We start from the raw sequence: 27,746 nt of genomic DNA on the forward strand, positions 1-27,746 counted from the left end.
GTTGAGAAGTTGCAGTGTCTTTGGTCTGATTTGCTGAAACCGGCCAGTTGTGCTTTGAGCTTTGAGGATACTTTTGCTTCTTTTCCCCACACAAGACTGTACATTCCACAAGGGCAGGGCTTTATAAGTTTTTCTTACCACAGTATTTCCTGTTCTGAGAAAAGTATCTGGCACATAGTAGGGACTCAACAAAACTTGTTGACTGAATGATTCATCATCACAACCATCAATTGAATGCTTATTATGTATTTGGTGCTGACCTACATGCTACTTTCCTTTTCTGTATGACGAGCAGAAGGGAAAAAAAGTTTGAAAACTCTTCTCAGTGTGGTGGTGCCTTCTTGGGCAAGCACACAGGACTTCTGCCTGTTGCCCTACAGAGCATAGCAAGCAGAATAAAAACCCTCCTGCCATCAGATCCTCCACTCATGGGTTGGGGGGGGGCAATGCTCCTTGTGTGGTGGGGTCTGGGAAGTAAGACTGCTGACACCTGCCCTGGGAAATTTAACTTGGTAAAGTTACTGATGGTTGCAGCCTTAGCTTGCATAATGCCCCTCATGCTGAGCACATTCTTAGAATTCTGTGCTGGGAAATAAGAGCTTCAATGACTCAGGGCCAGAAATTGATGGACTTTAGAAATAATGCTGGGCTGGATAACAGAGCCAAAATGATTGGAAATGCTGCAACAAGGTAAATAATCTGAACAGGCCTGAAGGCTCCCAAGAAGGATTTCAGAGGTTGTGGCTGCAGACAACTTTCAAATGAAGGACAAGAGAAACTCATCTCTGACGTTGATGATCTGGAAAATAGGAAGAGCAGTCAAAACTGAAAATGAGCTGGTGTCCCCGTTAGAGCACAACAGGACAATAGATATTTTCTTACCTACTGGACTGCTGTGAGGTTCTTGGGTGGTTTGTTTGCTTTGAAAAAAAACGTTCCCCCAGGGCTTCCCTGGTGGTGCAGTGGTTGGGAGTCTGCCTGCCGATGCAGGGGACACGGGTTCGTGCCCCGGTCCGGGAAGATCCCACATGCCGCGGAGCGGCTGGGCCCATGAGCCATGGCCACTGGGCCTGCACGTCCGGAGCCTGTGCTCCGCAACGGGAGAGGCCACAACAGTGAGAGGCCCGCGTACCGCAAAAAACAAAACAAAACAAAAAAGTTCCCCCAAACAAAAAAAGCTATAAAGAAAATGCTATAGTCCTGGGGTACTGTGTAAGTTATGGCCTAATAGGAATACACTACTAAGAGCAAACCAGAAAGAAATCTGATTGCAAACATCAGAATTCCATCATCCAGGTATTTCCAAACAGTGTCTTGGCATTGACCAACCACTGAGTTTTGGTTAGAATTAAGAAAAAAATATTAATAGAAGGAGGTCTCCTTTGGAGGCCCCTCTGTTATGATGCCAGATTTGATTCTTTCTTAGCAAATTTTATGTGAACATCTTGAAGGATCTTGCAAATGCTGCTTAATTAAGTCTCACAATGGTCTTGTGAGTTAGTAATATGGCCCTAGAAACCTCAAGTTGAATGAGCTGAAGAATTGAGTAGAGATGCATCTTATTACCCAAGAGAGAAGCTTTTCTGTTACCAATTCCCTAAGAAAGTGTTTGCAGTAAAACACCCAGGAAATCCCTAAAATTGAATAATAGTCATATTGGGAGAAAAAGTTGCTATCACTGGTCATTGAGTATAAACTTATAGGAGAATGAGCTGGGGACATAATTTTTAAGAACTACAGAACTCTCCTTCTGTTCTTGATAAACTCATCTGTGAATCTCTTTTTTATATTAGCTTTACTTCTCCTGATCATTTATTTACATGTCTTTGACCAAAAAGAAAAAAAAAGTCTCTTAATTTAATATATTCTGCTGTGTGGCCACATCTGATGCCAGAGGGTTAAAACCCGGACTTAACTTCTTGGAGAAGGAAAAGCTGTGTTCACCAGGCTGGGCTCCAATCACGATTTTTTTTCTTTCTGTGGCCATGTGTGCTTTGTCCATCTACAGGATTTTAGGCCCAAGTAAGTAAACATGGTTTGGAATAATTTATGTGCAACGTGTTTGGTAAATGACTGCAATTCACTCCAGATTGGAGAGGTTTCTTGGGAAGACAGCAGCCACTCCCTGCCTGCAGTCACTCACCGAACCCTGCGTTGGGGGAAAACCCTTCTGCCATCACATACTCCACTGATCTGGGGCCAGAGTCCAGATGGTGAGGGCTGGTGAGGAAGATTGTGGTGAGGTTTGGTTAGGGAGTTTAACCTCAGTGGTTTTCTTCTTCATAACAATCCTCAGACCCTCACCTGGTGGGCGTGTGCAAGTTCTTGACTAGGGAGGGATCACTGAATGGCCTATGCCTGACACTTGTCACATGAAGTGGTGGCGTTGGAAATGTAGTCAAATGCTCTCAATAAGTCCCAGAAATAACTGTCATCATGCAGTCCTGAATACTAGGTCCTAAGACTTACTTTCTTGGGAAGAAATGATAATTCTTTTTTCTGTATTCTCTCTCTCTCTCTCTCTCTCTCTCTCTCTCTCTCTCTCTCACACACACACACACACACACACACACACACACACACACATTCTGATTTGGTCCCAATCTTAAGAGGCTGTGAGATCCCATCCGAATGAATCTCTGTCTATTTGAGGGTGGACTATTTAAATTAATATTTGAGGATGAAAGCCAAGCAGATCTGCATTAGAAGCCAGCCTTTGGTTCTAGTTGCCTCCTTTCAGCCTCAGATATTCTTTCAAAAGCTCGAGATCCAGGCAACTTCTCTGCCTCTCAGTCTCGAACTCCACCTTAAATAGAATCTCAAGGAAATCAGGCAAAAAACCTTAAGTCAGCCCAGAGGACTCTCCCAGAACCCTAAAACCTTGATTCTAGGACATCCAGTGAAGAATTTCATGACCTCAATTTTATGATTATCTATCATATACGTGCTTTTGTTAAAACCTCGAAGGCTACTTTGCTCTTGTTCTCTGTACACGGAGAATTTATATTTTTCTGTCTGTGCTTAAATATTTCAACCCTAGACTGGAAAGATGAAAGGGTTAAATATATGATCACACTACAGATATTTTAATTTAACTTCACTAATATGAGTGGATAAGGTCTTTATATTTAGAATAATTTCTGTTAAGTTTTTCCGTACCTCTAGGTAGCATGCTTAGGATTTATCCACCAAAATCATATAATATCAGTTTTAAACCTAGGACTTTGGCAATTATTTTAAGAGATATGAGGAGTAAAACTCGTAAAGACAATTGTCTTAAATTCATTTGCATTTCATTTGTTCTGTTTTGTTTGTTCTTTCTTATGAACTGTTTTATTTTCACTCTGATGTGTTCAGTTAATTCCATTGTGCAAACTCCTTTGAATAAGACCAGCCAAATTGCATTATCATGCTATACAAAAGCATTTGTCATTGGCCCCAGAATATCTTGTTTTATGGCGAGACACATAGGTAGCAAACATGACTTTCCCTCAGTCAGCGGTGGTGCTTTAAAACACCCAAACTGGGGCTGCCCATGGGTCTGATGTGCTTTTGGAGGTGCAGAAGTCACCTCTGCTAAAGCTGGTGAAACAAGCAATGTCCCTAAAAACCCAATCAGCTCAGTTCTTCTAACTCCAAAGGGTGAAACTAAACACATTCTGAAACCAGGGAGGCAAGAACACTCATTCCACGGCTCTCCCAGTGGGGAACACATGCATTCTGCCATCAGAGCCCACAAAGGGAAGGCACAGATTGGAGACTAGAATACATTTCTACTTTCATTAGACTTGTGCTTAGAAAATAAAGGACTCCAGACCTTCCCACAAGAAGAGAAACTGCATGGTCAAGAGTATAGACTTTGAAAGCAAACTTGCTTGGTTTAAATTGTAGTTCTGGCACTTCCTATCTGGCATCATGAATGAGTTATTTAATCTATTCATCACTCAGTTTCCCCATCTGAAAAGTGAGGATAATTATAGGACCTGGTCCACAGGGTTGTTCTGAGGATCAAATGAGTTAAGTGGGTACAGAACCTAGAATGAGGCCTGGCACATAGCAAGTGCTGTGCATGTTTTCTTTAAAAATATAAAGCAACATAGACATATGAGTACCCAGTAGCATCTCTGCAAACAGTTTGAAATTTTGCCCAAGGTTTGATTTTGATAAAAATTCAGATTGTATGATGCTTCATGGGTCTGTTCAATCATCATCTTACTCAGTTTTGTAGCCCTACAGTATTACCTTCCAGGAATATCCTTTACCTGCCTCACTTCTAATTCAGCTAATTAGACACACATACTAATAGAATATGCTCATATTATAATAGAGTATTAAAGAATACAGAACATTTTCAGATTGCTCCCTTTGAAGTCTGAGAAAAGATTTTACTGTAGTCACCAGCTGGAAATGTATCACGTTTTGCCTTCTGTGGTGTCAGTGCAAAGCATAAAGCACAAACATGATCAATAAATAAGAATGTTCCCATTTCCTTTTACTTAAAAAAAAATGCCCAATACCCTTCCCAAGTTACCTTGACAACTGCTACATATTATTATTTAAAATGCTTGATTCTGAATTTCTCAATTATGCAATTCACCGTGCAACTTCAAACAACTACTAACACAGAATAATGGGAAACACAAGTTCACTTTGTATTATCTGAACACAAGAATAGTTTCTGATTACTTTTCTTTTGCAGTTGGCTTTTATTTTAGTCACCAACTGGAAATATATCGTGCTTTGCATTAATCTAAGGCTCAACATAAACATAAAAGATACCAGAAATGTTCCCTCAAAGCTATATTTCTTAGCAACCAAGTCTCAATTTTAGAGTGTCTTCTGTAATTAGGAGCCAAGGTAGTGACAGTCACTTAACTTCTAAATCTGAAACTGGCCACAGTTGAGAGGGCAGTAATAATAGTGGTTATTGGGCGTGGAGAAAGGTTATAACCAGTATTCATAATCAAAAATGTTTTGGGAGGAAAGAAAAAAAAAGTTCATTGGAATGTGAATATAACAAATTTTGTTGTAGAAATGGCATCTTTTACTTTATCAATTGTGACAAAACAAAACAAAAAAAGTCAATTTGCCCTATGATCACCATCGTATAAAGTCATGACATGCTTTAACTAATTGAAGATATCATGGGCAAGTACTACTACCCTTGCTTAAATAATCCAAAGATACTGGTGGTTTACTGATCCTATTTTAAATGAGCTTGATGAATAACAATTCAAAAACATGTCTATTAAAATGCCTAACACATTTTACAGCTTAAAAGCTCATTCTTTTTTATTGGGTTCTTTCTTACCAAATTTTAGGTTACTTTCTTTTTTTTTTTTTTTTTTCTTTTTGCGGTATGCGGGCCTCTCACTGTTGTGGCCTCCCCCGTTGCGGAGCACAGGCTCCGGATGCGCAGGCCCAGCGGCCACGGCTCACGGGCCCAGCCGCTCCGCGGCATATGGGATCCTCCCAGACCGGGGCACGAACCCGTATCCCCTGCATCGGCAGGCGGACTCTCAACCACTTGCGCCACCAGGGAGGCCCTAGGTTACTTTCTTTTATTCTATTATCTATGGAAAAATCAGTAACTGGTTAATTGAATAAATTATGATGATAATATAATAATAATAGCATTAGATACCACTGAGTGCTCATGGTATATTAAACATGGTGGTAAGTTGTTTGTTCTTTAATAAATTTGATTCTCAGATCAATCCTGTAATGAAGCATTGTTATTTGATTTTATAGACGTGAAGCTGAGGCTTAGTGGTATTAAGTGACTTAAAGATTAGATGATTAGGTGTCTGATAATGTAGAACTAGGATCTGACTGGCTCCAGTGACTCTCTTCATCTTAAACCCTCCCTTCCTTGTGAGGTAGAAACTCACATCCTCTTGATTTTTTCTTCAGTGACAATTTAATTATACTCAGACCATATTTTATCCGTATCTATGTTTCATAAGATATACTTTGAGAAAGAGCAAAAAATGGATTCTGGATACAAAAAGTTCATTCATCCATTACGGTCCATTCTCCAAGTGGAGTTTAAAATGCCCATACAACTGGCCAAATTTCACATGTGTTGGAACTTGAAATTAATGGCTAATCATACCTCTGTCTCCTCCAGATGTTGAACCAACTGATAAATACACATGGAATTTGATAGGCATCAAGATATTAGAATTATTTCACATAGCTTGGAACCAAGGCTAACACCTGGTTTCCTACTCTTTGTCCTTGAATGGACCTTACTCACCTCGTCACAGAGCAGCAGGGCAGCAATGAGCTTGCCAGGCAGAGTCAGAGCATGCTGGGTAGGGGACCCTATGGAGGAGATAGGGCTGCATTGTCAACAAGCCTGGCCTACACCCTTAGCCCTCCACCTCACTAACCGGATGATCTTCCTCTGTTAGGGACAAGACAGTGACAGAGGGGGAAGCCAGAGCTAAAGGTTTCTCAAAGAAAGCGAGAACTTCTTGTAAAAGGGAAGACAGTACCCTTCAGGGGGCAAGGAGGAAAAACATCTTCCCTAACAGGAGACAAATTAAAAAGTTGTATTCTTACTAGATTCAGAAGTTTGCAATTGTTCATTTCACTGGGAAATAATTTGCATTATGACTAATGGCAAAAATTCTGGAGGCAGACAGTAAGGGCTCAAAGGCTGTCTATTCCACCTCCAGGCTTAGGCAAGTAAATACCATGAAGTCTCTGTTTCTTTATCTCTACTTCTCAGAGCTGCTGTTGGTCTGAAGATTAATGAAACCGTGTACGGAACATAGTATTTTTGATATTGATGCACAATCAACATTCGATTCATATGTGCTGTTATTATTAATAGATAAAAGATTTTTTTGAAACATGTCTTGCTGAGTCTAATTCAACTTTGTCTAACCTGTTTAAATTTCTACTTTGTGAAAGGCTTAATATTTTATTTAATCATCCTCAAACCCTGAGTGCCACATTTTGTTATTTCTAATCTCAAGTTGGAAGCTCAGAAAGACCAAATATCTCATTCAAGTTTACCTGGCTAACAAGCAGAGCTGGAATTCAAGCTCATGACTTCTAACTTGATCAAGTTGGTACCATCCAGTCCTGTCCAACTCTGATTATGTTTCAACTTCTCAGTCCCTGGATCAATCTTGTAAAAGGAATATGAAATATTATAAATAAGTGCTGATAAAAATCCTTGTGACTTAGGAACATATTTCCCAAATAAGAAGCACGATCTTAAAGCCTTTGTTCCAGTCAGGATATCTTTATGATCCTGTCCTAACAACTTGATTGCTTCCAGGGTACACAGATAACTAAAATAGTCTTTACACTTGAGGACCTTTATGTTTAATAGATTAAATGTACAATAATAAACATTCTAACATTGCTACAAAACCCATCATAAATGCCACTTCTCTCTCTAGGATTTTTCTAATTCTGCAAAGTAAATATATTCAAGGGAAACCTTATCTTTCTTAAGATTTCACTTATTTATAATTCTGTAATCTCTCTCTAGATCCTGAATCTTTAGGGTCAAGGAATAGGTGATATTATCTTCAGCTTTGCTATAACAGCATCTCATAGAGCATTTCCATGCTCTCTATATAATATGATCCTCCAAAATACTTGCTGAATTAAATTCAATATGAGACGTCATTTGTAAGATAATTTTAGGACCAAGAAAGCAATTACAAAGCCCCCAGTAATTCAGCTCAAATTGGGCTAACACAGTTTAAATTAACTTATCAAACTAGAAGAAAATCACTACAACAAATAAAATGATTCATCTTAGATAAAATATTCAACAAATAAAAATTATTACAGTTTGGGGAATTAACTCTGACTTTCTTTTCTTCTAAGGTCTTAGTCTGAAGTCATCTCAATTTTGTATTTGGTTCAGGGAGTGCATTTATCATGAAACTGTTGATAGGTTTAACTATGGGGAATGGGAGGGTGATCTCAGTCACTCCCATTGGGAATGAGATTGCTTCATGAGAGCTAAAGTGAAAATGAGATGATGCTGGACTGTGGAGGAGAGGAGCCAATACAGAAAGTCCCGAGTATTGTTCCCCAGGTTCTATGAGGTCCAGCTGTTTTGATAAAACCAGAGGAAAGCTGTAACCTTCAGACATGATGGGGAATTCAGGTGGTAGCAGCAACTCTTGGGATCATGAATAAGTTTTGAAATGGGAAAAGTTATTTATGTTCTAATGATTCATGCTTCCTGAGTGGTGAAAATATATATTATAGCATTCATTTTCATCATAGCTATCTGAGGGATGCTCACATATGGAGTAGTTATGTCATAAATCATCATGTGTACCTCTTTACTACAGGAGAATCATAAGGCACATCCTAAAAACTCATTCTAAAATGATAGATGGGATTATCCTTTAAGTGGGTGAGTTAATTATCTCTCAAGTATCCTTGTAGCCATGGTGACTAGTCCTCATACATAAGCATTACATAAATGTTTGTTCATGATATTTATATTAATTAATTGATTTAATTTGTTCATGTATTCACACAATACCACCCTAAATTTATCAGTTTTTAAACAAAGTTGTATCATAAGTGGTATAAAGAATACATGTAAAATAACAAAATAAAACCTGACATTAAAAAAATTATTGTGTTAAAATAGATATAGCATAAAATTTGCTGTTTTAACTGTTTTTTAGTGTAACAATGCATGGCACTAGTTATATTCACAATGTTATGCAACCAGCATCGCTTTCTATTTCCAATTTTTTTTTTAATCACACCAGAGCCACAGCAACCATTAAGCAATAACTCCCCATTCCCTCCTCCCTCCAGACCCTAGTTACCTCTAATATACTTTCTGTCTCTATAAATTTGCCTATTCTAGATATTTTATGAGTGGAGTCATACAATATTTGTCCTTTCGTGTCTGGCTTATTTCACTTAGCATAATGTTTTCAAGGTTCATCCATATTGTAGCGTCCTCATACTTCACTTTGACATTATTTTTATAACATTTTATTATAAGGCATGTTATGATATATTTTCATTGTGATAACAGCCATTAGGGATGAATCTTATAATGAACACATTTCAAGGATTAAAAAAATGAGGGTCAGAGAGATTAAATGGCTCCTTCAGTTTACCTAATCGCTAGGAGGTATGGACACATGAGCTCAGGTCTTTAGATTCCATATCTGGTCCTTCATCTACTCTGCCATCCTCATTTTCTTCCTCCCCCCCCCAACACCGAATACTCTGTGTGTGCACTTATCTCCTCTTTTGGCACTTATTTCCTCTTTGTACACTTACCACTTTGTACATTTATTTCCTCCTAGATATTTAGTCTGCTGTTACAATTTGAGGCTGCCAAGTGACTAGTGGTTTCCTTGGTTATAGTCTGGACATGTAACCAATGTTTTTTTAGGGGAATGAAAGAAAGAGACCAGTATATATTTTTGCTCAATTATCTTTAGAAAATCTGATACAGATTGCCTGTACAAAGACTTTGAAGTAGAGTCTTTTTAACTGGTACCAGAATTTAACTATTAAAACATATTTAAAATGATATGAGAAACATTTAAAAACCACTCTATAAAACTATACATTTTAAGTAAAGTGGGATTCTAAATTTGCAGGAAGAAACACAAAAAGTACATCATGATGATGATGATAATGATGATGAAGATGATATTATAATATATAGAAAAAATAAATGAAATGTGTACACATGCACAGGACTCAGTCATTTACTTTGAATTTCTCAGGGAAGGGTGACCCCAGTTATGTTTTGAAATCTTGAAAGATATTTCTAATTTTAAAATGCTACTCTATTGAAATATCTCCAAATTTCCCAATAGTATAATTGTTATAATTCAGAAAAGTACCAAACATAAAAAATAAAAGGAAACTTAAAACTAGGACTGATAGCAAATCTATTGCCAAAACTTTGTGGAGAAGTTATCATGAATTATATGGTCAATTGAATGAATTGAAAAATGTAATTGATGGACCTATTTGAACTAGGACCAGTGAGAAATAGAGAATTATGTTGCATCCCACACCATTGTCTGCTCCCTGCTCTAGATATGCAATATTTTGTATCTAACTGGAAGCTATGGCATATATTTATATTTGTATTTATATAATTATTCAATACTTGTCCTTTTGTGTTTGGCTTATTTCTCTTAGCATAATGCCTCCTAAATTAGCAGCTCCATTTGTACATCCAGTTGGTGATTTCACCTCCTTAAAAACAACTAAGCATAAACTGTGGATGTATGTCTGTTGGGTGGGGCTCCTGTGGGGTGGATAGGTGTCAGTGGTGTGACTAATTGCATCATGAAATGCAAAGGGAAGGAAGGAAGAGTCAGGAAAAAGAATGTTAGCACTAATCTATGATTCTAGTTTGTATATACTCTGCCTATTCAGAGAGTTAAAGAGGTAGTGGAGGCTCTAAGCAACTATAGATAAAGCCCACTAGGCACCAATAATTGCACATATTAACCTCCTAATAGGATTTAAGAGGACAGAATTTTTCTGTGAAAAACACAAAGAAGTCTGTAAAGGAAAACAAGTGGGAATGAAGACATGATAAGCCAAGAGGGAAAGGGATATAATTATATAAGGAAGTTTACCAAGAAGACTTAAAATGTGATGATAATATTGATACAGTAAAGAGCAGAATTGACACAGTGGAAAATAAATCTGTGGTGCAGAGAAAAAACTTACGAATGTCTCCCAAAGAGCAGAGGAGAGACTAAAGTGATAAAAAATAGTGAGTTAGAAGAGCATAGACTGGCAGACAAAATGGAGATTCAATTTAAAGATTCAGTTTCCCTGAGGAAGAAAGTAGAACAATTGAAGTAGTAACCATAAGAAAAGTCATCACTAAATAAAACTTCCAGGAACTGGGATAATTCCTAATTATGCAGTTTGACATATCTCATTTTATTTTGGATGAAATTTTTAAAACACATTAAGGTATATTCAGATAGAACTTTTTTGAAATATCTTTTGTTTTTTTTTAAGAAGATGTTGTTGGTAGGAGTTTATTAATTAATTTATTTATTTTTGCTGTGGTGGGTCTTTGTTTCTGTGCAAGGGCTTTCTCCAGTTGTGGCAAGCAGGGGCCACTTTGCATCGCGGTGTGCGGGCCTCTCACTATCGCGGCCTCTCTTGTTGTGGAGCACAGGCTCCAGATGCGCAGGCTTAGTAGTTGTGGCTCACGGGCCTAGTTGCTCCGCGGCATGTGGGATCCTCCCAGAGCAGGGCTTGAACCCGTGTCCCCTGCATTAGCAGGCAGATTCTCAACCACTGCGCCACCGGGGAAGCCCTGAAATATCTTGATAAGGGAAAATTGCTTTAACAATGAAAGCAGAAAGGAAGAAATTCAGGCAAATTTGGGGCATTTCCTCCATAACACTAAATACTAAGACACAAAGCAAAGGCTGTATAAATTTGAGGGAAAATAGTCGTGCTTTAAAATGGAAAACACAAAATGAGATAATTTATTTGTAATGCAAACAAAAGGACTTTTTCAGCTATCTAAGGCTGAGAATATATGTATTATTTAAATACTATAATCTAAAATGTTATTTGATATTGTAGTTCAGATGACTGAGAAAGAACCAAATAAAGCACTCAAGAAAGAGGAAGTTGAGGTATAAAGGAACTAGCGAATGTTAAATTAGTGAAAATATAGATTTCTGAATAATTTTATACACTTAACTCATACATGAATAAAAATAATTATATTATTAAAAGAGAAACTTCTTAATATAAATGTTAATTTAAAAATTTGGGGTCTAAAATACTAGGTTATATTAAAAAAGTTGAGATACAGGGTAGTGTATAGGATGGGCATAGAAGAAATGTGGGAGGGAGTTGCTCAGAAGTACTTATATATCTGATTTTGCTCATTTAGGAAATACATATTAAAGAATGTTTCCAAAAATTTCAAAAGTAATTATTAGTAGAACTGAAAAATAATTATCTTCTAACCCTCTAGAAAACATTAAAACAAACACAGGGGACTTCCCTGGTGGTCCAGTGGTTAAGAATCCGCCTTCCAGTGCAAGGGGCACAGGTTCGATCCCTGGTCAGGGAACTAAGATCCCACATGCCACAAGGCAACTAAGACTGTATGCCACAACTACTGAGCCTGTGTGTCACAACTAGAGAGAAGGCTGAATGCCACAACGAAGAGCCCACATGCTGCAACTAAGACCCGATGCAGCCAAATAAATAAATATTAAAAAACAAACAAACAAACACAAGATGATCACAATTTGTATTAAGAAATAAGTTCACAAGGAGAAAGAAACACCTCAAATACTGAGTAGTGTCTCCGGATTGTGAACCTATTATCTTCCCTTTTCTTTAAACTTGTCAGTATTTTCTAAATTTTATTCAAGAGCATTCATTACACTTACAACTAGAAAACTCAATAACAGTACTTAAAATATTTTTCAAAGGCAACTTCAGAGAGAAAGGAAAAACATTCTAGGCAGAGGGCATGAGTTGAGAAGAGCTTGGCCTACTCGGGGACCTGCACAAAAGCTGGTATGTGTGGAGTGAAGGAAGCTGGGAGGGCAGCTGCAGAAGAGGCCATGGGGCTGCAGCCTGATCATGTGAGACTTGCAGTCACATTGAAGATTTTGCTTTTGATGTTAAAAAAAAAAAAGTAATTGAAAATGGACAATGAGATTTGTGTTTTCAAAAGATCATTAGTCCACTGTGTGCCCTGGGTTCAGAAACACCAGAGTTGTGTCAATCAGGATGCTGAACATTTCTCCCTTGACCTTGTAGATACGTCTTTCCAAAGCAGCCAATGGAGTGGTATGGTGACTGTGATCTCCAGGAAATAGATGGTCCTTAGTAATGTCTGTGTGTCTGTGTGTGTTTGTGCACATGTGTGGTGAAGCATGTGAGAGGGATGTGGTGTCAGACTTTTAAAAGACAAGACTTCAAGAGTGTTTATAAAATATTATATAGCAAATTTTCTCTTTTTCTACAGAATGTTCATTCTCCCTAACTACAAATTCCAATGGTATTATTTCACCTCCTTATTCCTGTCATTTTTTAAAAAAGTGACTATTTGCATCAGAATGACATAGACTACATTTGTATGGCCCGACCCTTTGGACTAATTTATTTCTGTAATGACAATTTTGTGTGGGCTCTGCATTTTCAGAGCCATCATGGGATGACTTGGATAAGCAAACCAAAATGGAACAGGAAAAGCAACAGAAAAGCCCTGATCTCTCATGCCTTCTAGGTACCTTGTTTTCACTCTGCTGTATTTGGGGTGCTGGGATCTTATTCTCAGAGGTGAAGAATCTTCTAAGATCAAAATGGGTTACTTTCTATGTCTTATTCTCCTGGGTTTCCTTTACTCTTCTATTCCAAAAATGGTTTGTAGGTAAATCATCATTTCCCTGGCTAAATAATAGCAAATTGCCACCAAAGCCCATTCCTAACACTGCCAGTGTAGCCCCAGGGTTTCACAACTCAATCAGTTATCTCTAAATCAACAAAACTTAGCTCCAGAGGAGAGCGATCTGAGAAGCTTTTCTTTTCAATTCTCTCATATGTTTTGTATTAGCTTAATGTGTTTGTCTGGAGACTTAGACACCATGGTGATAGGCGTTAGAGAAATAAATAGAAATAGACATAGAAAAGAGCAAAAAAATAAAATGAAAACTTGGGAAGACTAGGAATGAAACTTGTATCTGAGCACTCCTTTTTTTTTTTCAGAACTCAGTGAGGGGGAAATTAAAAAGGGACTTTGTGTCAGACAGATGAGTTAGTGAATAATTTTTCTAACAAACAGCGTTATTTTGCTGACACTAGACTAAGGGAACTCATTAGCATGCTGAGACTATGTAAAAAATACTGCTTTAGCTTTTGCTTTGCTGGATATTCCTTACATCTCAGCTCAGCTCAGCATTCAAAGAGTGGTAAGCCAGTGAAACCTGGGCAGTGTGGCATGGTGGAAACAGAAGCGCCTTTGGAGTTAGAGAGTAGGGTTTGAATTTTGGCACCAACCTTTATTACCTATGTCTTTAATCCTCCGTGAGGTTTAATTTTCTCATCTCTAAAGTATTCATCGTAATACCTACCTGAAGCATTTGTGGCAGGTCAAAACACCAAACTAAAGCTCCTCTCATTGTTCCTGGTATACAGAAGCTCCTTAATAAATGTTCACTCCACTTCCCACTTCATTCATCCTTGTAAATTGTTTGGTTTCATTTAGTAAGATGAATGCCCAAGAAGGAATGAGACACTCAGCCTACTTTGTATCTACTGATGATGGTCATCCTACAAACATAAGAATCACTGTTGGCTGTTGCCCTGTCTACTCTCTCTCTAAGACCAAAACCATGGCCAAGACCAGTTTCCATGATAAGAGGTCCGGGCTGTGAATATTCCACCCGACTTCCACAGATGCAGCCTGGTGTGTCTGTATGAAAACATAGAATTAGAACTGATACATCAGATCAGTTAGCTTGGGGGAGAGCAGCGTTCCAGAGCTGAGAAATGAAAGAGCCACACTATGCTCTCCAGTGAAACAAAAACAAATAGACATTAAATGCCTGCAGAGGATTCAGTCGAAGGTTTTGATCTGACATTTAAGGCAGAGGTTGGATGTGTGTTTTGCTTTCACGAAGTCCTGAATGGTATGTATTACCTGCTTTTGTGGTTGTAGAGAAAACCAATAAAATATTAAATTGTTTTCATTTTTCTAGCTTTGAGTGACCTTGAATCCCTGCACACTGGTGAGTAAGATACTCGTTTCTTCTTTGTTATTAGTCTACTGATGCTCTCACTGACTATTCTGAGGGAGGAGGGCTGGGAAAGTTTCTAAAGAAGGTTGAGAAAGTCACAGTAAGACAATTCTGTTTCTGTTCCTGGATGGTACATCAGAAAGAAGCCTTTCATTTCATGTCAGTTACTTCTGCCTGCTGTGATTTACCCAAAGACATGGGGGAGTAATTTTTTTATATTATCACAAATAATTTAAATTAATAAAACTATAGATTTCTTGGGGGAAATGATAAATGAAAATTGGGTATAGTCCTTTCTTGAACTCTCTTGTAAATGCTAAGCTTGTTCCCAAGATGCTAAAATCATTCAAAATCCAGCATTGTATACAGTAGTTTTCATTGTTTTTTTTCTTCATACTTCTTCTTGCCTCTCTTGAACATCTTATATCACTGCATTTCCTAATATTTTTGTTGAGAAAGAAAACAAATTTAGATGTTCTGTTTTAACTTTGCACATAAACTCAAACCTAAATCCTCAAATATCATGTCTTCTCATTCCTAATCAAAATAAAGCTCCAAGAGTAATTGGTGGGAGTAACATGCAAGCAAAAGGAATGTCCGAGAAGTCTGCTCTGTAAGCTTGGGTGGGTGCCGTTAGCCCCAGGGTAGAAGTAGCCTATTCCAGAATGAGAAGGCATGTGGCCATACAGATTCCTGGTACTGATGTCCAAAACCAAACTGAATGCATAACAACAACAGTTTGCATCTTTGGATGAGCTAAAGCTGCTTTCTAAACACTGGGCAAATTCTCTTGGTTGAGAAGGAAGAATCCAACTTGGGAGAACTCCATCAGTCAACCTCTATGTGTTGACTGCCTACAGTGTGATTTTCCTGCTGTTCTCGGGAGTGTGGAGGTCGTCAAAGAATAGTTTGGTCTTGCCGAAAGCAACTTACAAACTAGTTAGTTAAACAGCAGATATCCATGAAAAATCAGAGAATAATCAAATGCTAATGTATGTGCTGCTGACTTGAAGTGTAATAAGAATTCCTAGAAGGGGAGGATCAGTGTATGCAGAAAGAATTGGGAAAGGTTTCTCAGAAGAGATTGGAAATGAGGTTTTAAGAAGGAATACGAAGGAGAAAACACATCACAGGCCATAGAAATGGTATTACTCTCATTGGGCTGTAGTGCATGTGGCAGAGAGGAGCCAGTGGAATGGATGGTAGGAAGGAGTTGAAATAAAGATGGAAATGTAGGGTGGGATCATACTATTTGGATTTGATATGGCAAGAGGGAGAAAGCTACTACTGAAAGATTTTGAGCTGAGGAGTGATCTGATAAAAGCTATACTTTCCAAAAATATTCTAGCAATGGTGCATAAAAGGAAGTTAACTTTGACGTTGATCTTTAAAGACCTTTAATAAAGATGAGGAAACTAATCCTTTTCTAAAAGTAAATGAACTGGTGTGAAGGGGTAAAGATTCATATATTCCACCTTGATCATCAAAGCCCTGCTTCTTTTGAGGTCAGAAATACGTCACAGGATGACCTAGAGGGGTGGGATGGGGGCGGGTGGGAGGGAGGCTCTAGAGGGAGGGGATATATGTATACATATAGCTGATTCACTTTGTTGTACAGCAGAAACTAACACAACATTGTAAAGCAATTATACTCCAATAAAAAAAGTTTTTTAATTAAAAAAAGAAATATATCACAGGGATTAGTGTCAAAAGCTTTGAGTGATATGGGTTCAGTTTTTGGTCTTTGGCTCTGCACTTCCTATATGTTTGGCCTTGGCCAAGTAACATAACTTCTCTAATTAGCAGGTTCCCCATTAGTTGTGGTAGCAGAATTATACAAAGACCCGCAGTGACTTTCTCCCTTTTATAATTCCTTCCTGTTAAGTATGGGCAAAACCTGTGAAGAGGATGAGGAATCACTCCCATGATTATGTTTTATGACATGGCAAAGGAGATTTTACAGATGTAATTGAGGTTATTGATCAGTTGACCTTGAATTAATCAAAAGGGAAATTATGCATATGGGCTTGACCTAATCACTTTAACTCTGTAAAGGTCAGCTCTAGAGGTCAGTAACAGAGAAATCAGAGAGATTCAAAGTATGGGGGGTCCTCCCACCAGCTTCCATGAATTCTACAGTTTCAAGTTTAAAAGAGGACCTTGAACCTCTCTGACTTACAGAATATGTGTTGTTTCAAGCCACTGAGTTTGTGGCGATTTTTCATATGACAACAGAGCACCAATACACTGGTGAACACAGGTGATGAGAATGCACAGTCATGTTGAGAGGATTAAATGAAACAATGTGAACGCTGAGTGGGAAGTGTTCAGCACTCTGCCTGGCCCCTAGTAGGTGTACAGTAAATATTAGCTATTATTATTCTTACTGTTTTTATCATTAAGTTATGAGTTAGCAATGGGATTAGTAGAAATATACTCTAAAATTAACAGAGCTGTCTTAGAGGAATGGGTGATGGTCAGTGTGTAGATAGTGATACGGTGTTTCTAGGTCCCCTTAGTGCATCTGCTCGTGAGATTGATCAGCCACTTCTCTTCTTCATGTTAGCAAAGTATTCATTATTCCATTTAGCAAGTTCCAGCTGATTGTGTAGTTGGAACAGCAAAGCACAATCCTGACTGCATTAAATCACACATTCACAACAGTAATGTGTTTGGCAAAGTCAAGAATCAGTCACTAAAACTAGCTACTGATACCAGTTATAAATATATGATATCAGCAATCCTGCATGTCAAGTGACATGTACAGGGATAAGATCCATGCATAACGATGATATTCAAATGTTTAGCAACTGGTATAACACAGGCATTGTAGACAACCAGCATGGCTATACTGCAAAGCTAAATATCAACCCTGAATGCACTGGTAAAACGTGATTTGTTCATTCAGCATTCACTGTCAGTGAGTCTCCATTATGGGTCAGCCACCATGCTGGATGATGGATGCTCAACATGGACTCGTACCATTAACGACCTCGCCGTTTATTAGAAAAGAGAGAAGGAAAAGAAAGTGACTGACGGTAATACAGTGATGTAAGTACTATGATAGAAACATTATGACGTTGGAAGTTAAAGGCTTAGATGGCAAAGGTACAGAAAAGAAGCCCCTTAGCTCAGCCTCAGCTGGAATCAGAAAATGCAGTGCTGTTTTAAGCTTGAATTCAGTCTTGAGTCTAAAGAAGTGGGAATTACTCAGACTTTGTTGGAGTGGAAGGTTTTTCTTAAAGAGGGGACAGCCTGAGCCAAGTCATCACGAGTGAGAATGGTATGTTTGAAAAACTTTTTTAAGGAGTGGTTAGAGTGAAAAAGGTGTAGAAACTAGATCATAAAGGGCCCCATTAAGGAGAATGTTTTTTGATGACACAGGGAGTATTTTAAATGTGGTTCAGACAAGTTTAGGTTTTTATTTTCCAAAACAAACCTAGTAGTAATGTGGATAATAGTTTAGAGACAGCAAGATTGAAAGCAGAAATGCCAGTTAGGGTGACATTGTGGTAACACAGAAGAGGAGCAATGATGACTTGAATCAGGAACATCCCAGTGGAAACGTAATAAAAAGAGGGTAATTCTAAGAAGTACTTAGAAATAGAACCAAATGGAGTTAGTCATTTATTAGACGTAGGGATAGGAGGCACGCAGAAATGAGGATGACTTTCATATTTGGGGGTTGGCTGATTGAGTGGATAATCCTGCTATTTACCAAAACAGACAATTCAGAAAAAAGAAGAGAACGAGGAGAGGCATATTGAGTTTCAGGGGCCTATAGGAGAGCCAGGTAGAGATGTCCATGGAGCAATTGAAAGTATTGGTTTGGATGCAAGTATAGTCAGGGGTATAGGTTCAGGATTGCAAAGGATTTTTTTTTTTTTTTTTTTTTTTGCGGTACGCGGGCCTCTCACTGTTGTGGCCTCTCCCGTTGCGGAGCACAGGCTCCGGACGCACAGGCTCAGCGGCCATGGCTCACGGGCCCAGCCGCTCCGCGGCATGTGGGATCTTCCCGGACCGGGGCACGAACCTGTGTCCCCTGCATTGGCAGGTGGACTCTTTTTTTTTTTTTTTTTTTTGCTGTACGCGGGCCTCTCACTGTTGTGGCCTCTCCCGTTGCGGAGCACAGGCTCCGGACGCACAGGCCCAGCGGCCATGGCTCACGGGCCCAGCCGCTCCGCGGCATATGGGATCCTCCCAGACCGGGGCACGAACCCGTATCCCCTGCATCGGCAGGCGGACTCTCAACCACTGCGCCACCAGGGAGGCCCGGCAGGTGGACTCTTAACCACTGCGCCACCAGGGAAGCCCTCAAAGGATATTTGATAATGGCCTACCCAGCATTAATTGCCCCTTCTTCCCTTTGTAACAGTAATCAGTTTTTATTTCAGTGGCCACTCCTTCCCTATCCAGTCCATGTCTATTAGAGGAAGTTGACACGACTTCAAGATCTAGGAGTGAGACCTGATCAGCCTAAACCAATCTAGCATATTCTCGGAAGGCTGTCTTACCTCCTACACCCGCCTCTCTTTCCTTCCTCCCGTCCTTCCACTCTCTTTCTCAAAAGAATACATATTCTTTTGGTCTTTCATTCCTTCTTTCTTTCCTTTCTCCTATTTATAATCTATGGTGTTCTAACTGGTACAGGGAATTGTTAAGAATTGTGAAGGGCCTGATACTTTAACCTACTTTCAAATTAACAAGTTAACTTGCCATAATTCCATGGATCATGGATGTTGATGGGAGATGTGAAACTCCTAGATCAAAATGAAGGACAGCGTATTATTCACAGCAATAGCAGTAGCCAGAGTATATGATGGCTTATACAGCTGCCCGTAGCCCCAGTTCCCACAGGGTGATTCAAAAGCACACAAATGGCACCTATGCACTCAGTGAGTTACATTACAGGAGTGGAAATCGGAGTTTAGGGAATCCAAATCGTTTATAATGGGCAGTAAGCATGATTGAGTTTCTTCAGGAGAGGGCATCATGTTATCTAAACCTGAAAGTGAACTTTCTCCTTTTAACCAGAAGTAGAGACTATTTCTGTGTTCCAAGACTGTCCTTTATTAAAATGATAGTTTGAGATAGAGTCGTCAGTACCTGACTTCACAAGACATGAAAGAATACAAGAGAACCATGGAGAATATTCTCCCAGAAAAATCACCAGCACTTAGATGATATCACTCAAGTTGAGTATATAGAGTAATCATACCTGGTCTAGGAACTGAACTCAGGAGCCAGGAGCATTTTAGGAGTAGATGCAGAAGAGGAGCCAGGAGGGAAAACTGAGAAGGGGAGACTGAGCCGGAGAGGAAGGAGGAACTCCAGAAACCCTTCCTGAGGAAGGAACGGTCGTCAGTGCCAGATGCTTTAAAGAGGCCATGTAAGGTGCACCAGTTGCTTTTGGCACTAGAAAATAACTTCAGCAAGTGGGGATGGAGTCCAGACTTCAGTAAATTGAGAATGAGGACGAGGAGGCAGTGAGAAAAAAAATACTACTTTCAGGAAGGTTGGCCCGGGGAGAGGCAGACCCTCGACTGGGTCAGGCTCACCAAAGGAAGTATGGCAAAGTAGGGTAAACATATGTTTCATCCTCAGCATTCAGGTACAGAATTATATGAAGCAGAACACAGAGATCATTCCTTATCACTTGGCTACAGTATAGGTTGTGGAAAAGGGCATGGGCTGTGGAATCAAGTTGACTTGTATTCAAATATAGATTCCATAACTTATTAGCTGTGGGATTGTTAACCTGAATCTAAATGTCTTCAGCTTTAAAATAGAGCTAATAATAAATAAATTGGGGCGTTGTTAAGATCATGGAAAGCACCTAGCAGTGGGCCTGCCATATTAGTAGTAATTATTTTTAAAAAGTAGAGCCCCTTAGATGAATCTGAGGGCAAGAACCAAGACCTCTGGAGAATTAGCTCTATTTGCTGTAGTAGAGGCAGTAGTGACAGTTTGGGACTTGAGATTTAACTCTTGTGCTGTCATTTTCCCCTGGGCAGGACATAAGGGAAGCAGAAAATATCCTCACCACTGGGCTTTATTTGTCATTACCACCCTCGGGCAAGCTTGTGAGCCAGTGCTGCAAGGCTTGAATGTCAGTTATTTTAGCTTTCACTTTCATGATAAACCTATTTCATGTTTTAAACTCATTAGACAAACGGTATATTCTTTATTCACCTTAGATAACTTATCCTTCATTCAGAGAAGTTGTTTGTAGCTGTGTTACCAAATCAGAGTAATGCTTGCTATCCTTGTTTTATGCGTTCCTGTAATACGTGTGTTTTCTCCGAGAGGCTAGAGGAAGGACTGGGAAACAAATTGACAATTTAGAGGCCTTTGAAGGCACTGGATTTGTTTTTTACTATTTACCATATAAAAGTGATTATATTAAATTGAAATTAAATGCATTGTTATGGGGCATTTATGACATCTCATTTAAAGAATTGCTGTGAATCCTTTAGAGGGTACTGATTTGCAACCATCAGCCTTGTGTCATGAATGCAACCTCCAGTATGGCACTTAGCAACTAATTAAACTAAAAAGACAAATACGAGACTTTTACATTTTTAATTTAAAAGCTTCTAAATATAATTGTTGCTATAGTGCTACCAAAGTATGGTACAGCAGTCCGCATTTTAAACCTCTTAATTTCATTGTCATAATTAATTTTATAAATAAGAAGATCTGTGCTGGGGTTAGGAGATAACGCTATGTTTGTTTTTCTTAACTTGAGAATGGTGCTGGTTGTCTTTGCAATTAAATGATACTTTAGTGTGATTTTTCTCTCAGCTGAGTTATTAATTTACTTATGTCAGTAATTTTGTCCAAATATGATTTAGACTTCAAAAAGTTCCATTGGAAACACACTTGCCAGCTGTAATTTAAAATCCCTTTTTATTTCTGCCCTATAATTTTTAAAGATGATAAAATTAGAAGTCGAGTGGTCTTGAATCTTACTGAGTTATTTGTGGACGCTCTGTTACTCATACATCTGAATGCAGCATTTCTTTCAGGCCACTATTTCATTGGAGAGGAAACATGAGTTAGACATTAGCAGTCATAATGTCTTCAAAGCCTGGCTGCTTCCTCAGATTATATATGACCTTGAGCTAGTCCTTCAGACTTTGAGCTTTGAAAGGGGGATCATGGTTCCATCCCTACTGAATAGAAGTGCTGTGGGTAATACTCAGAGCCAAGGAATGTTGGAGCAGAAGGGAAGCAGGATGAGCACCTAATCCAGCACCTTCATCCTGCAGATGAACAAACTGGCATCCAGAGGTAATGAATCACCCATGCCCTCACTTAGGGCAGAAAAAAAAGATTTACTGATGTATTTGGACTCCAAATCCAGTGCAGATGTCACTACACCAAAGATATCTATGCAACATCTAAGATTATATGGAAATTATGGGAGACCAACTGTTTGGAAAAAAAAAGTGGGAGAATAATTTACATCATCTAGAATTTTTGTCAACTTCTTTGCTTCAACATTGGATGCTTAGAAACACGGAGTTTTTAATTTATTCTTCATTTGGATGCTTGCTGTCACTTAGAATCGGTGTATGGTGTATAAACGGACAAATAACAAAGTGTTTAATAAACTAATAGCCTCTGAAATTAAATCAGGATGATGTCTTTGTTGGGTTTTTAAAAACCCCATTAACATGATCGAAGTTTTAAATAACCTTCTTAAAACTTAGTTCATTTCTTAATACTAAGACTGTTTTTGAAGAAAATGAAGTGCCCTCAGGCTCCCCACAGCAGATACTGCAAAGATCTTTGAAGGCTAATCAAGAGTTGATGAAGTAACATGTCCCAGATTCTAGGACAATTTTTTTCAATGACTGAGGTTCATGTAAGTTTTCTGAGAGACCCCAAATGTCAACATGACTGCATTTACAGTACATGTGATGTCTGTGCTATTTAGGCATCACTTATTTTAACCCAGTGAATGGGCAATAGCAAGTTAAATATTAAACAATATTTAAATGAGAACATAAATAGAACTATGCATTATTCAGCACTAAGATAAGCTGATATTCAGATCAGACAGAAGGTCACTGCCCCTTGGTAATCATCCTCTCAAAATAAGGCAGTACCAGTTCTTTATATAACAAAGTCAGCTCTTTGTAGAAACAATTTGCCTCCGGCTAGGGAAAAGGGACACATCATCTGTTTTCAGCAAAAGCACTTGGTGCTGGTTTGATCCCTTTCAATGTGCAACATGATGATTAACCATGCTGCCTCCACATACATATTCAGAGTTGGCTTTTTCTGGGAATTTCCCTCACCAAGGAGACCACAAAGGTATCTCCCACTTGGCTCCAAAACCATGACCCCTCCACTGTGCCAGTGCAAACAGATCACAAATTTGCTTCCTCTTATCTGACCTCTCACACTCTGTTTTGCCCTCACTTGACTGGGGGTAGGAGCCCTGATCAAAATTAAGAGCCCGTCCTGAAGTTAGGCATTTGACTGTTGAGCGGAGGTGGGAACCTGGGAGGTACAGTCTTCATGGCTTACTGCTCACACAGTTTTCAATCAGTGTACAAACACACCGCAAGTGTTCAATCGTTTCTCCAAGCTCTGATTGATTGAATGCCATGCATTTGTTTGCGGCTCTCCATGCCCTACTTTTGAACAATGCTAGCTGGAATGATCAAGGTGATTATTGCCAGTGTTTGTGACTTTCCTGGTTAGATTAACTTTAAGACATGGCATTAAATTATTTAGAACTCAAGAGTGCTTAGATAGATGGGTTTAAAAAATAAATTCTAGGCTACAGAATTTTCCTCTATAGCATGCTGTCTTCAGTGATATTGTAGCCCATGAGTGCCACCTGTAAAAATAGCGGTAGTGGCAGGAATCCCCCAAAGATGCTGATATTGTAGGACCAGTCTCATGTCTTTGGAATTGTTTTCTTCTTTCTCTCTTCCCTCCTACAGGGGCAATTATGTGAATTGCTTGTCCCTTGGGGGTGATATGAGAGATGAATCACTTCTCCCTCTCCTCCCTCGCAGAGATGATGAAGCATTTGCCAACTGCCAGCTTTAAGCCCAGAAACTTTGGGGTCTAGCCAGTCTGACGGTATATGTAGTATCACTTCCTCTTACTTTGAATATTGACTGAAAAGACAATAGATCCAGAAGAGCTTACATTTATAGAGCATTTTTTCCTCAGTTTACAAAGGACTTTCACATTAACATTTTTTTCACTCACAGTAACCTTGTGGAATATGTGTAAAAAATTTATTTATCAACGAACATTTACTTATTGAACCACTGAGCAAGAAGGTGCTAGGGATACAGTCAATACTCATGGCATTTAGAGTCTAGTAGGGGCGAATGGTATTAGTCAAAGAATTATGCTTAAAAAGTAACATTATAAACTATGGTTGGAACTGTGAAAGAAAATTTCACATCATATAGTAAGGGAAATCACATATAATCCCGGGGATGAGGATATCAGGGAAGAGAGAGAAAAGGATATCCAAAGAGATAAAACATTAGGTAGAATGTAATCCTTGGACTCCTCTCATTGATATGTAAACAGACTTTCCAAACAGGAAAAGCAAATAGATAACATGATATTATGATGGAGTTTCTTTCTTTTATGACAGTATTTTTAATTGGTGCAACTTAGTGAAGTTAAAAAGGTAATACCAATTCACCAAATAATCTATAATGATGAATTTGTTGTACTGAAGTTTCAGCTTTGAGTTTTCCTTAAAAACTCAGAGTGATATCCTTGATCTGTTTCAGAGAGGGACTTTCGTTTGGACTGTGATATAAGTGGAATTCTTAAGGTATAATGAGGTATCTTGAGGTATAGTGATATAATGTGCAATTATATTTAGTGATAATGCCATTGTAGAACATTTTCTGATAGTACTTTTTGTGTATTTGGACCAATTCCAAAATGTACACTGCAAATTACAGTGTACACAACCATTTCATAGAGGATTTGCAAGTAAAATATGAGAATTTAAAATTTTCTCACAGTGGAAGGCCCATAGACTATGCAATTCCATGATTTGCTCCCGTGATATTGTCAGCCAAGGGGTGTGTGTGTGTGTGTGTGTGTGTGTGTGTTGAAATATTTGTTTAGTCTGAAGCAGAAAGAAAAAATCTAATGAGCAAGGGTATAGGAAACTGACAGAGTGTATCTAAATTCTGGTCTCAGTACTACTGACTCTGTGAATCTGGACAAATTTGTCTCTTTGGTTCCACATCTGTAAAAATATTAATTATTGGTTATTATAATGATTAAGTGATAGATGAATAACAAAACTTAGTTTTTCCTCTCTCTCAATGACTTAAAGATCAAAGGAGAAGGCATTTCCCCCATAACATATTGGTTTTATAGTAATCCATTATGAATTTAGCATTCATTAATCTATCTCAACTATTTTTCACCAAGTCATTGGCTGACCTACCCTGGGACTAATGAGTTGCACAGAATCATTACCAGGTGTAGCTTGCTTCTGCTTGGCAAGATTATTTTTTAATTGAAGTATAGTTGATTTACAATACTGTGTTATTTTCAGATGTACAGCATAGTGATTCAGTTTTTTTTGCAGATTATATTCCATTATATATTATAAATCCCTGTGATACACAGTAAATCCTTGCTGTTTATCTATTTTATATTTATTAGTTTGTATCTGTTAATCCCATACTCCTAATTTGTCCCTCTCTCCCTCCCTCTACCCTTTGGTAACCATAAGTTTGTTTTCTATGTCTGTGAGTCTGTTTCTGTTTTGTATATAAATTCATTTGTATTACTTTTTAGATTCTACATATAGGTAATATTATACAGTATTTGTCTTTGTCTGACTTATTTCACTAAGCATAATATTATCTAGGTCCATCCACATTGCTGCAAATGTCAATATTTCATTCTTTTTTATGGCTGAGTAATATTCCAGTGTGTGTATATGTATATATATATATATACATATACACACACACATATACATTGTGTGTGTGTGTGTATATATATACATACCATATCTTCCTAAGCCAATTGTCTGTCAATGAGCATTTGGGTTGCTTCCATGTATTGGCTATTTAAATAATGCTGCTATGAACATTGAGGTGGATGTATCTTTTTGGATTATTGTTTTTGTTTTCTTTGGATTCATACCCAGAAATGAAATTGCTGGATCATATGGTAGTTCTATTTTTAGTTTTTTAAGGAACCTCCATACTGTTTTCCATAGTGGATGCACCAATTTACATTCCCACCAATAGGCAAGATTTTAAGAATAAAATTGAGTGTAAAGATGGATGAGAAGACAGTTGATGAGAGTTGGTTGAGGAATACATGTGACCTTGATCAAGGTTTTTGCTCCACCTTCAAAAGTCCTCTGGGCATGAGAAAGCAGTTGTGATTAATCCAATCCTTTGCCTCTCTCCTCAAAAGAGAACAGTAGTCTATAGAAAGAAGATTGAAGACCATGAAGGGCTAGGTTTTAAGGGTCATCCATGATTTCATCCTATTTTCTCCCACCAGATCTCCTGTTCACCTAAAGTAAGCCCTATCTCTACGATTGGATCTGCGTCATTTTGTATAAGCTGACTGATTGTACCTTTCACTGAAACCAAAGTCACATGTCCACCAGCCTTTCCTGTCCAAGGAACTGAATCCTGAGACATTCCTCATCTTGAATTCTAATCCATTAGGATTCTAATGTTCCTTGTTTTCCCCTTATTGCTGATGCTTAGCACAATGGCCTTTCTAGCCACAGAGTTGAAATGCTGTCATGGGAGGGGCATTGGGCATAGAGTCAAAAGACAATTTTGCCAGAATGTGACTATGAGAAAATTATTTTACTTCTCTGAGTCTTGCTTTTTTTTTTTTTTTCCTAGTTCTAATGTGGAGATAACATCATGTACCTTCTAAGATTATCTTGAGGATTGAATGAGTTAGAGTTTGTGCCTGTGTAGTAGACACTCTGGAACATTTAACTAAATCTGAATCTTAAGTAGCCTCCCAGTGTACAGTCAGACTTTCCCAGGCTGACTACTCTGTATTCTATCATTTTCTCAGATTTTGTGTTACTTCTCCTTAAAATCATTATATTAAAATAAGCTTTCTTAAATAATATTTTCAAATAACATAAGTAAAAATGTTAAAAGAAATCAATCCAGAGGTACTTCTGCTGAAATTCTTCCTCATCTTCTTACAACTCTAATTTTTTTTTTTTTTTTACCAATCAAATGTCCTTTTTTTAATAGGAAATTTTCAAGGCCATAAATGTTCATGCAGAAACAATCCAATTAGTTTTTATGTAACCTTTTATAATAAAGAAGGAACTGGTAGAATTTCCCTTGGTCTGTAATGGGAAACCTGAGCTTTCAAGATTTGTAGTGGTAGATTGTTTCTATATTTAAAAATGCTTATTTAAAAGTCAGACTATTCAGCAAGAATTTATACATTCACAAAAAAAGTTACCATCAAAAAGTTGCTTTATAAAATTCTATCCTTATTCCAAGCTAAATTGCTTTTAGATCTCCTCTGGATATTTTTCTTCTCAAAAAAAAGTTTTTAACCCACACACAAAAATCTTAATGCTTTAAGGTCACATGGCAGGTTTATTAAAACAAATGAATAAGTAAGCGGTGTTACTCTGACAAACCATTTACTTCCATCAACAACCCTTGTTATGAATGACTTTGATTATTCCAAAAGATCAAATTCAATTTCAGATGGCAAAGTTTTGCCAATATTGACAGAATCCAGAAGAACATGTAAGGGACAATACTAAAACAGACATTCCAAAACTATTTTGAGCAATGCCATCATTTGTGGAGTAAGTGCCTAGTTTCCAAATTGGACTACCCTGAAGTGGACAGCACTCATGGGATTGTATGAATCATGGTATTCTTGCTGTTTCTTTTTTTTTTTAATTAATCACTCTAAAGTTACAGCTCATGTAATAGTTGATTTCCAGTTTCAAGAAAA

Source organism: Mesoplodon mirus (genome assembly GCF_964341445.2).
Source record: "Mesoplodon mirus genome assembly, chromosome: 16".
Lineage (NCBI taxonomy): Eukaryota > Metazoa > Chordata > Mammalia > Artiodactyla > Ziphiidae > Mesoplodon > Mesoplodon mirus.